Source organism: Siphateles boraxobius, unplaced genomic scaffold (assembly GCF_051911475.1).
Source record: "Siphateles boraxobius isolate OS27281-9 unplaced genomic scaffold, OSU_SipBor_1 15, whole genome shotgun sequence".
NCBI lineage: Eukaryota > Metazoa > Chordata > Actinopteri > Cypriniformes > Leuciscidae > Siphateles > Siphateles boraxobius.
The window spans coordinates 2,880,742-2,890,523 of record NW_027508755.1 but is presented as its reverse complement, the minus strand read 5'-3'; positions in this window follow the sequence as shown (position 1 = coordinate 2,890,523).

Below are 9,782 nucleotides of genomic sequence, written 5' to 3'. Positions count from 1 at the left end.
GATACGATGTGTATCTTCCAAAAGTGCACATGCACAAAATGTCAAAAGGCTATTTTCATACATTCCCAACATTCACGTTGTTATGGTTGTACTAATGCTATATTTGCATGGCTCGCAGCTCTACCATGACGGAGCTTTTCTGGTCAAACCTATGGAAATCCAGAAGACTGAAACTGAAAAGATTAGCTCACCCAAAAATTTGTCAAATATTTTGTAATATTATGCTGTCCTTTTGTCTGTGGAGTTCAAAAGGAGAATTATTTTTTAGCAGAAGAAAAATTCTTAACAGCTCTACACAACAACAGTTGTGAATGTTGTAACAACAGAAACCATGTTGTAATTTCAATATCCACATTTGATCATGTTTCCAGCACACACAAGAACCAATGACGCTTGCCACCATACATGAACAGCGAGTAAACAGCAGCCTGTGTCCTGAATTCATCATCTGGATTAATGTGGGAAAGGCAAATCAAAGCTCAAGACTCAAAGATCATTGGATGATTTAGGGAAAAGGTAGAAAACCACATATGGCATTGTGCATAAAGTCTTCAATTTGACATTCAAATTATTCCTTTCTAATTCCAAAGATTAGATTATGGAAAACAAATGACTGCAAATGACATTGTATGTTTTTTAAGTCTCTCACCATGGCTTCCCACTTCTCATTTGCATAAACCCAAAAAAATCCCCAACTTGTTGGAGCTCTAACAGCTTGCTCAGCATCCCACACGGCCCTGCCACTCATTGTCCTCAGTGAATGAACATCCGCTCATCCCCGCACTCATAAGGCGATGCACTGTGAGAGTTTTATGGCTTTATTTGTTCTCAGGAGGGGCCAGGAACATATGAAATCATTCATTTCTTCATTTACTGTATTTCACATTGTGGCAATCTGCAGGTGTCTGGACTCTCAACTAGCGGTCCCTGATGGTCCGTAATTCATCCTAAAGTTAAAATAAAACTCCAATTAAAATGCACATCCATAATGTTAATAAACAACTATAAGTAACTTTGTAACTACATGTCAACTAACTCTCATTAGAGTATAAGTATAGTGTTAGTGTTACGGTTCAGAGGTTAGTAGAATATGTACTTGGAAAGTTACTTATTGTAACATGTATGTTCTGTTCCTGTTTTGCCTGTGTTCCCGTTGCTAGTTTGTTTCCACAGTTATTCATTGAGTTTGCAATGAATCATCCATCTATGTAAGCCCTGTGATTCCTCCGTTCCTTCGTCGAGTATTGTTTGTATCTTAGTAGTTGTTTAAAAGTTTATCTCCTGTGTGTTCTTTTCAGATTAATTAAAGACTATTTTTGTTCTTACTCCGTCGTCATGTGCGCTTCTCTACAAGCCACCGTTACAGTAGACTAGACCTTCAAACTGAGCATCAGTGTGTCTCCTCCTCCCCGGACAGAGGAGGCTGTTTCTTGAGCCGTCTCTTAGGCCTATTTACACTGCAGGTCTTGATGCCCAATTCTGATTTGTTGCCTATATCCGATTTTTTTGACCGTCTGATTACATGTTCTTTCAATTGTGACCCATTTCCAGATCATGTGTTTACACTTGACATACTCTCTGAAACGTCCCGCATGCTTAAAGGGATGGATTCATGCACAGATGGACGAACACGAAATATGCTTGATGCTAGCTTCGCGATATATGCGAAGTTCGCCGAACATCACAATGATTTTGAGGTGGAGGAGGACGAAAAGGGTCATCATTGCAGCCTGCACATGTGCTTCAGTTATTGTGTGTGAGAGAGATCTCAGGATTGGTGGAAACATACAACACGATCTCATGAAAGTGCGTATCTATACCACTAATTTTATTTCTCATGCCATTTACGCCAAAAATATTTTTTGCGTGCATGATACGCACTTTAAACCCCTTGCGTAGGATTAGGGGTGTAGAGAGTGTGCGGTTACACACTATAAGGTGCATATCATATGCATACGAAAAGTGTGTATCATATGCATGTAAAAACTATTTTTGGCGTAAATGGCACAAGAAATAAAATTCGTGCTATAGAAACGCACGTTCATGAGATCGTAGCGGGCTTTAACGAGGAGCAGTGTGTCCGAAATTTTATGATGAGCAAGCCAACCTTTGATATGTTGTGTCGACGTGTGTCCACATTCCTCTCCTACGACGACACGATGTTTTGCAGATGCGTCGGGGTTGCTCTCGTCATTAAACCGCGGAGACGTAGCCAAATGCCTCAGAAAATCCAATCTACCTGTTTACATGACAGTCGCATTGCCACATATCTGATTTTTATCTGATTTATTTCCACATATGAACGAGGCCTGAAACCTATCTCGAAATATCCGAATGCATGCGTTTTTTTCCCTGTTTACATGATCACAGAACACATCTGATCTGTGTCACATATGATTAAAAAATCTGACTTGGGTCACATTTCACTGACAGTGTAAACGAGGCCATAGGGACGAAACGCCAGAGCCCACCACAGACGGAGAGATAAAGCCGGCCACGATAAAATGCCAGAGCCAGACAAGAGGACTGAGTCAGCCATCACCCCAAAGCCCAAGCCTTACTGTCCGTCTGACCAGGTGTGTAAGCCGGCTCGTCCGTCATCGTGGGAGTCATCGTGGAGTTAAGGGGATCGAGAGGAGCCCCACCTACACTCCCGTCTTTGAGGGTGAGCTGCACCTGGCCTCAACGAACTCTTTTTATAGTTATTTGAAAAAGGATATATCTCTTTGTCTCCTGTGTCCCTGCTGGCCCAGTCCAGCTCAAAGTCAAGTCACCTTCATTTATATAGCGCTTTTAACAATATAGATTATTTCAAAGCAGCTTTACAGCGATAATAGAAAATTAAAGTAACAGAGATTGTTTGGGCTTTACAGAATAAAGTTTATATTCTAGAATAAAGTTATTGTCCAGCTAAATTTAGTTTTGATTGATTCACTTCCTTTGCAAAGATCATTAGTTATTAACTAATGGGGCCGCTTACATGACACCGTTTTAAAGGCACACTATGCAAGAATTGTACCTTAATATAACAGCTTCAAGGTCATTTTGGTGGTAAACAAACTCGAATCATGGGCGAATCATCCTGGTAGTAAAGCTTGGGGTCGCCGCTGGAAAAACCAGCAATGCAAGTTCGAGAGGAGCGACCTAGACAAATCTTGCGAGAATCACAACATGCTTTATGGCAACGATGTCACACACATCAACAACAACATATGAAGCACGAAGACACTTGCGCGCATTTCAGACGTGGTACTCGACGATGGAAAAAGCTAAGAAAACCCAGTCGGAAGAGACTAGGAAAAGAGAATCTGACCGCGTGAGGAACCCTTTCGATGGTCTCCTCCGCAGAGGTTTATTTTTATTTGATGTGGCCCCAATCGCCTGAGGGATATCAGACGATGCTATTGACGTTGATTCCTGCGATTATTATGAGAACAGTTGTCAATGTCTCACATAATTATCAGGGCATAAATAAGCCTAGAGGTTGTTTACGACAGTGCAAGTATTCCACAGCGACTCTAGGGGTCGCTGTTTGACAAAAACACAATTTCTACATAGTGTGCCTTTAACTGAAAACCTTTAATGTGTTCTGGCCGTTCTGGCCCAGCTTCACCTCAGTCCTCAGGCACTCTGGCCCCACCTCGGATGCTCATCATTGCGGCTCTGCCTTGGACCCCAGGACCATCGGTGTTGCCTGGTCTCTGTCTGTGTGTTGGGCTCGTCTCTGTCTGTCCTCCCCGTGGTGTCGCCGGCCAAGTCTCCACCATGGCTCCTCCCTCCATCTCTGCCCTGGCCATGTGCTTCTCCTGCTCCTGGCTCCTCCCACCATCATCACCAGCCTGATATCTCTTGCTGCCAACCCTTCTGCTTTCCTGCCCTTCGCCTGTTCTTCATCCTCCTCCTGAGCCCCCACCATTCCTCCTCAGATGGACTATTATGGTGCGAAGACTCGCCTTTACAGGGGCGTACTGTAAAATATATGTTCTGTTCGTGTTTTGCCTGTGTTTCCTTTTCTAGTTTATTTCCATGGTTATTTATTGAGTTTGCACAAGTTCCTAAGTTACGCTAATCATCCTCCATCTATTTAAGCCAGGTATTTCCTCAGCTCCTTTGTCCAGGATTGTTTGTACCTTAGTGGTTGTTTAAAGGTTTATCTTCTGTGTGTTCTGTTTGGATTAAGTCACCTTTATTTATATATTAATTAAAGACTATTTTTGTTCTTCGTCTATGTGCGTTGTGCAAACTACCGTAAAACTTATAAGTAGAATGTCTGTTGAGGAGCATCAAAAAAATGTTAGCTGATACACTCTCAGAAAAAAAGGTAGAAAAGTTGTCACCGTGGCAGTACCTTTTCAAAAGGTACTCCTTTGTACCTAAAGAGTGCATATTAGTCCCTCAAAGGTTCATAGTGGTACCAAAAGTGTACATATTAGAAACCTTTTGAAGGGTACTGTCCCAGTGACACCTTTTGTTTCTGAGAGTTTATTAAGAAGACAGTCAACTAATACTCTAATGAAACATGTAGTTAACAGAGTTATAGATATCTCTAAAGTGGACCATCAAAATTAAAGTTTACCCAAATTTGTCTTCTTTTATAATTTTCCTATTAGCAGTCTATAATTTTTACTGTAACACATTTTTTAATCTAAATAAAAATAAACACCATTTTGGCTATTAAACATATATCAGTTTAACTCAAATAAGCAAAATGATTTGAATAAAGATTAATTGATCAAACGCTGAACAAAATCATTCGAGAGACTCAGTAAAATGATTTGATCTTCCCTTCACTATTTGTGCGTTTCTAGTAATCCTAACAACCTTAATTAGCTGGTTCAGGTGTGTCTTATTATGGTCTGAGCTAGTCTGCATCTGAAAGATTAGGCAGCACGTCTATCACACAAAGCAGCGTTTGCGCATGAAGGCACCTCACAAAACTGACTTCAGACAGACCACTGAGACAGCGTACCGGTTTAATTACCATCATGTATGCGGGCATCACAGGCCTCATCTCTACCTGGCCCCACCAACAATGAAAATCAAAGTTAATTATATTAATAATAATAAACAGCATACAACATTAGTTTTCATTTGTTCATGTACTGGCCCTTTAAGGCTTTTTTGAGTCTTACATTTCCCCTTTGTACCAGCAGGCCAAGTGAAATCCTGTTACACTATGTACTATAAGCCAATCAGCTGATTTCTTAAGCTCCTGTTAGGTGGAAGTGGTTGACACGTTTCTGTAAAACTAAATCTGAAGGATTAAACTTCATGGCTGAAATTCAGCACTGTGACCTCACATCATAGACAATGTTACAAGTCTAGGTTACACATTTTTGATAGTCCACTTGAGACATACAGTACTACTAAACACAGATGGGCACCCGACTTAGAGACTCGGACTTGAGACGCATTTTAAGGCGGGCATACACTGTGCGATTTTTGTCCGATTTTGAGCCGAATTCTGACTCGTGCAACTTTTTTTTGAGTCGGGCCGATTTTCAGCTTTGTTGTGCGTCGTTTGTCGTGCAGTGTTCGTGAAGTGTACAGGGGGAAACGAGAGCGATAAACCTCTCCCGGCAGGCAATCGGATGGTCGGATGAATTTCTGGCATGTCAGAAATTTTGGTCGCTCCTTGTGGCTATATCTCGTGGGAGATCTTAATTTCTGTAGTTATCAAACTAGGTTGCTTACCTCTCGTGTTGCAAAATGGATAAACCATATATTAGGCTACCCACATCTTCACCTGCGATGTAGCTACTGTGCCTCTTTTATTAAATTGTTAAACAATGTCCAAACAAACTGTTTTTGAAATAAAGCTGTTTTGACTAATTATTGCAGTGTTCGGAAATATTAGCCTTTTAATCATTTTAATTATAGGCCTATAATTCATTGTAATTGACCACAATGTTTTTAGACAATTTTCAATGAGGAGGAGTAAGCTTCTATGTAATCTTTTATTATCCTCACCAACTTGGTTAAGCGGGATGCACTATGAAATGATTGTGTGGCAAATTAATTATAATCAATCTATCAATTTAATAATAAAAGTAGGCCTTCCCTAATAATACAATAATATTAATCATAATTTAATACTTAAATTGGAAATGCTAAATCATCTTAATATTGATGAATATTGCTTGTTTTGACAATATCTCTGTATAGCCTATGAATAGTCAAGTCAAGTCAAGTCACCTTTATTTATATAGCGCTTTTACAATACAAATTGTTTCAAAGCAGCTTTACAGAGATAACAGGAAAGTAAAGTTGTAATAGTATTGTTAAATTCAAAATTAAATGTTAAATGTCCCCAACTAAGCAATCCAAAAGCCAATGGCGAATGAAGGCGAAAAAAGGCGACAGTGGCAAGGAACCAAAACTCCATCAGGTGACAGAATGGAGAAAAAAACCTTGGGAGAACCCAGGCTCAGTCGGGGGGCCAGTCCTCCTTTGGCCAACAAACGAACAGTGTATGATTATGATTTAGGCGGCATTATAGGTCAGAAGTCAGATTGGATCAGAACTTTCACAATATTTATCCAGTTCATCTGGTTACGGGTCGGAGTCATCATGCCGGTATGGAGATGAGTTTGTTGAGGTGTCCATGAGGCCTTCACAGTGTTGATGAGGCTGGCACTTCAGGGATGCGTTGTCGTCGTGTCCATGTTATGGTCCTTCCTCAGATCTAGATATGGCCTGGATCCGGCGGTTTGCGGTAAACCTCGGGATAAACAGGGAGACTAATATTAGCTTAGACGCCATCCTTCTTATGATGTACAAAGTACATCAGGATTTATTGGAAGTGCTCCCGGTTCCGGCTGATCTAAACTATGCAGCTTAACATTGAATTATAGCAATCTATAATGAGTTATGTGTATTCTAAGCCAAAGAGATGTGTTTTTAGTCTAGATTTGAACTGACAGACTGTGTCTGCTTCCCGGACAATGTTAGGAAGATTGTTCCAAAGTTTTGGTGCCAAGTAGGAAAAGGATCTACCGCCAGCAGTTGATTTTGATATTCTAGGTATTATCAACTGGCCAGAATTTTGAGATCGCAATAGACGTGAAGGACTAGGGTTAAGAGCTCACTCAAGTACTGCGGAGCTAAACCATTTAGTGCTTTGTAAGTAATCAGCAATATTTTAAAATGTATACGATGTTTAATAGGGAGCCAATGCAGTGTTGACAGAACCGGGCTAATATGGTCGTACTTCCTGGTTCTGGTAAGAACTCTAGCGGCTGCGTTTTGGACCAGCTGTAGTTTGTTTATTAAGCGTGCAGGGCAACCACCCAGTAGAGCATTACAATAATCTAGCCTTGATGTCATGAACGCATGAACTAGTTGTTCCGCATTTGTCAATGAGAGCATATGACGTAATTTAGATATATTTTTAAGATGGAAAAATGCGGTTTTACAGACACTAGACACGTGACTTTCAAATGAAAGAATAGTATCAAAGAGCACACCCAGGTTCCTAACTGACGACGAAGACTTGACAGAGCAGCCATCAAGTGTTAAACAGTATTCTAGGTTATTGCGTGTGGAAGTTCCCTTACGAAGGGAACTCAACGATGCGTCCATCGACGCCATGGGAACGCCCCCAGCGTGACTGCGTCTGAAGCATCTATGTCAACTAGTCCAATGGAAAGAATGAGCGTCACGGGCGGGTGACGTCATGACCAGGATATGATAAAAGCACATCCGGTGCAAACCGGCATTAGCTTCTGTTGCCTCAGCAAGCGATCTGTGTCAAACTGTCTGTTATATTTACTGTTGTCTGTCTGATATATATATATTTATGGAAACTAAACAATTGCACAACTCTGTGTTCTCCCTGCTCGCGCTATTTAACGAGTAGGGACACACACGAGCTTTGTGTGATGTGTTTGGGAGTAGAGCATGCGGTATCAGCCTCCGAGGGGGCTGATTGCCAACATTGTGAGAAGCTTTCGCTTCGCATGCTCCGCTCCCGCCTGTCACTTTTCGAGGAAAGTGGCCGGGCTCGCAATTCTCAGGGTGACAGGTCCCGCGTCTGCCGAGGCAGCGCGGAGAATGCATTCCTGTGGATCGCGAATAGGATCTCTTTACGGGGTTGGAGACGGGTCCGCGGATCTTATCTCCTCCCTTTCCACGAGGGATCCAGTGCTCTCTCGCCGGTCTCGGAAGCCCGCGCTGCGGTCTCTTCCGCCCGGGGAGAGAGAGAAATCAATGCTTCAGTGCTCTACCTCCGAGGAGGTAGATGTGCTGGGCATTGAAAGTGACACATTCATGGGGGAAGTGAATTTGCCATCTCTTTCCCCAGCGTATGAGAAATATATATAGCCTATATATATATATATGATAGTTTATATATTATATATAAAATAAAGTGAATATATATAAAAAATATATATAAAAAATAATAAGCTGGTGGAAGTGTTTACTAAGGCTGTAGATAAATTAAATATTTATGGCCAGCAGAAATAAGGGGGCACTCGTCCTAAAAATAAAATAAATTAAACGAGTTTCCTTCCCTCTATTTTTCCACCTCCATCACGGGGCCTTCCATTTTTCCCGATCTGCACAGCGAGCTGTCTAGATCATGGAAAAAGCCTTACTCCTCTTGTCTTTTAGCCCCCACATTCATATATATTCAGATATTTGGGGGTTAAGAGGGTATGGCTATGGGGCAATACCCCGGGTAGAACAGACGCTTGCGAGCTATCTGTCTCCCGGTTCAGTATCGTACCTGAAGGCGTCGGCTTCTCTCACTAAACCATTAAAGAAAATGGCAGCCCTTGTGGTCACTGAGAGACACCTCTGGCTCAATTTGATGGGAATCATAGAGAAAGATACAAGATAATCTCTCCCTCGCTATGTCCAACCCCCTGGGGCTGCTGGGCGTGAGCAGCTCCAGCCGTCTAGTTTCTCATACACAACACAGCAGCCAAAGCCTTCAAAGCAGAAGCCGGATCCGAGGACCGTTCTTCACGCTGAGAAGGCTGCGGCTCAAAAGAAAAGGTCTGGCGCCACCGGCGTCAGACCGGTGAGGGCAGCCCCAACCGGGGTGGAATGGTGTACACCTCATTATACGGTGCCCTTTCCATCTCGGTGCCCTCAGGGGACCGTTCTGCCAACCCCGCCACCCTTGGTGCTTCGGGGCGCAGCGGTCTCCAGCGAGCTTCTGGCGCAGCGTCAACTCGACATTGCGTCGGAATGCGCCCTCTGAGGGGGGTTCGAAAACAGTCAGTTCGGGTGGTTCCTGCCAGTATGCTTCAGGTCCCCGAACTGGCTGTCTTTATTACACCAGAGGCCAGCCTCGAGGGGCTGGTTCCCTTGGTAGATTTTCTGGCAGCGCGGAAGCTACTGCCAAATATATCTCTATGGGTCCTGCAGTTAGTAGTAAGAGGCAGATTTGGTTCTCGTCCTCCAGGCTACAACGGGGTGTTGCTCACGTTAGTGCATTCCGAGCAGGCTCTGGTAATGGAGCAAGAGGTAAAGGCCCTGTTAGCAAAGAAAGCTATAGAGCAGGTGTACTCACCCGGCATTGTGTCGGGTCTTTACGGTCGTTATCTCATTGTTCCAAAAAAGGATGGAGAGCTGCGTCACATACTAGATCTTCGTCTGTTGGAGTGTTTGGTGCTGGAACTCAAGTCCAAAATGCTGACACTCAAACAGATCGTGACTCAAATCAGATCCGAGGACTGGTTTGTCACGATAGATCTAAAAGACGCATACTTCCATATCTCCATCCTCCCTCAGCACAGGAGGTTCCTGAGGGTTTCTTTGGGGCAAAGAACACC